This window comes from Nannospalax galili, unplaced genomic scaffold (assembly GCF_000622305.1).
Source record: "Nannospalax galili isolate Female #2095 unplaced genomic scaffold, S.galili_v1.0 scaffold773, whole genome shotgun sequence".
Taxonomy (NCBI): Eukaryota; Metazoa; Chordata; class Mammalia; order Rodentia; family Spalacidae; genus Nannospalax; species Nannospalax galili.
In genome coordinates, this window is record NW_008332134.1 from 239,597 (window position 1) to 242,382 (window position 2,786).

Here is a 2,786-nt window from a genome sequence, read left to right on the forward strand (position 1 = left end):
ACTTGCTTTATGTTAGTATAGGAAGATTTATAAGTTTGATTTATAAGTTACAGGTGTGATAAATGAGTTTCTTTAAGCTCGTTTTTCTTAAAAGTTGCATCTGTGACTTTTGCTATCTTGCTTCTCAGAACTGTGAAGGAGGGTCTGACCTTCTCTTTCTCTTGCTTTAGGAAGTTGTTTTTCTTTCCCTTATCACAGCTAAAAAAAAAAAAAAATTAGTGGCAAAGAAGAAAGAAAACAAAAAGTAAATTGCCTAATTTCTTATCAGTTGGACCCCCTTAAAGACCAGGTACTAAATTTCCTGTGGAAATATATCCTGATTGAATTCTAATTTCAGTTACTGTCTCTTCCCTGAAGTTTCATGGTGATAGGATATTGATTTTACTCTTTTGTTTTATTTCTGCATGAACTTAGTAACATCAGCAACATTCTCAGATCAATAGGATTTCTGTCCAGTGTATGTTTCTTGTGAGCAAATTAGGACCAATAAGAACCCATGTACAGCAGATTTTAACATTCCTGTTATAAGCTAAGTGTTGTCTAGATAGATAATGTTGAGGTTGGGGACTCTTTTTTGGCTTCTAAATTAAAATTCTCTTTTTCTTCATTTTGTAGAAAGAGATTTTGAGTAGATCTGTTGAAATCCTAGTCTGCAACATTCTTATAGTTTTTATATCTATACCAAATTTTTCAGAAAGAAAATAGTTAATTTTATTTCATACTCTGGCTCTATGACAAGCATTTTTAACAATTTTATTCTGAATATCAAATATTGATTTTTATTTTTTACAGTATTCAGCAGGAGCACATTGAAGAACTAGGAGAACTTATCCCTGTGATAGTGTTTCAAAGGTTCTAGATTATTCTATTTTGGTAGTGGAAGAATGTAAATTTTCCAGCTTTACATCTACTACCACAGAACACTCCACAGTGGTAAATTCTGCTCATCAAATTAACACCTGATTATGCTTGAAAAACAACATTCAAATCAAATTTACTTTAGGAAAATAAAGATCAAAAGAAAGTGCATTTTAACTCGACACTTCTAAGAATCCAATTTGTAGGCTTAAGAAAAAAGACAGATATTTTCTCCAAAGTAAAGCTGATTGGTGTTTTTGCTTGTACAAAAGTTGTAAAGGGGGATCGCTGTCCTCCTGTGAACACAGGGAAGGATCCTTGTCTTAGGTGAGAACTCCTCTTCAGGATTCTGTGACAAGACAGGACACATATGACCAGTAACATGTCTTGGTGGCATGTCATGTGTCAATATAGAGCCCATGTCATGAACCCTTATGCTGGATCACAGCCAATAAAAAAAGGTAACTCTCTTTCAGACCATGCTTAATGAATACTATTTTATTATAATTTGGTTTTCTTCTAAGATTTTAATCAACTTCTATATTGAGAAGCTATTTGTAGCAGCAAGAAACACAACTAAACATCTATCCAGTTCTCTAGGATTACTTATAATAAAAAGAAAATCTAGGACTACAGAGATAGATACTTGGTAAATGATGACATTTCAGACCTGACAAAGTCTCTCTTCAATATAAGAACCAAACATTCAGTTAAAATAATCTCAGATAATTTCCTATATAAATACATGTATATCTGTGTAATGAAGCATGTTGATATTGAACACACCATAACTTATAAGGATAGAAACAGCCTCCCAGATAAACTAATGTGATGAAATAAACTTTGGCATGCTTGCTGTCTCTTTACATAAAGCTGAACTTTAAAAGAAGAGCAAATTTATGTAAGAGTGACAGCCATGCTGGGGGCTGGCTGTGTGGAGCACCCTGTGTGCAGGGAAGATCAGAACGACACCTCCCTTAAATTTCAGAGCACTTAGCACACCTCTTCCGGGCAGTGTATCTCCGTTGGCTGGCAGCTTCTTAGCTGTTTGTTGGAGTAAGCTCCTGTCCTCTACCGAACACAACGTGTTGCAGTAGACTGTCAGACCCAGAGACTAGCTGGCGGTGGCCAGTCTCCAGGTGCAAGCTTTTCTCTTTCCTGTGGGTAGGCTATGGTGGGAAAAGGGACTGTCCATCTTGTAGGCAAAAGTTACATGACTTTCCTTGCCATCCAGTGGAGTTTCTGAGATGGTGTTGGTTGAAGCGTGTAGCTAGGAACTTATGCCCCCTCCCTTGAAAGGTCAGCTAGAAGGAAAAGCAGACAAGGGAACGAGCCACTTGAGACAGTGCAGGCTTTTGTTTGGACGTTAGTCCATCGTGTCATCCACTTACAAGCTGGGGTAGTTATAGGACAAAAAGGGAGGAGGCTGGAGGGAGGTTGAAGAGTTTTCTTTTTGCCTGGACATTAGCCATTGCTAGGAGTAACCAATGAATGGTGAATAATGAGTTAAAGTATGTCAGATGATCATAAACATCTCTTACAGCCAGCCATTATCAGGGAGTATGCAGGGTGTGTGTGTTTGTGGCAGGAATCTAGGCCACCCATTACCAGGGGGTCTGCAGGGGGCGGTGGCAGGAATCTAGGAAAACAAGTTTCTTTAGTCCTGCAATGCTGATTACTGTGCTTTCTGGAAACTGCTGGAACTTTTCAAAATGGAGAGGCCATGGCTAACACCCTTCCCTATGCCGTTTGCAGTTCTTAGATGCATATTAACCATTTGTGACAACCATGGGCAAAACCAAATGAATCAGTACAGTGAGTGGATGCCCTGTGTGGTGGTGTTTTATTTCCTCTTAAGCACCTTGAATTCTGAACAAATGTATTTTCGTCCAGATCAAATCTCAGCCCAGTGTTATAATTTCTTTTGT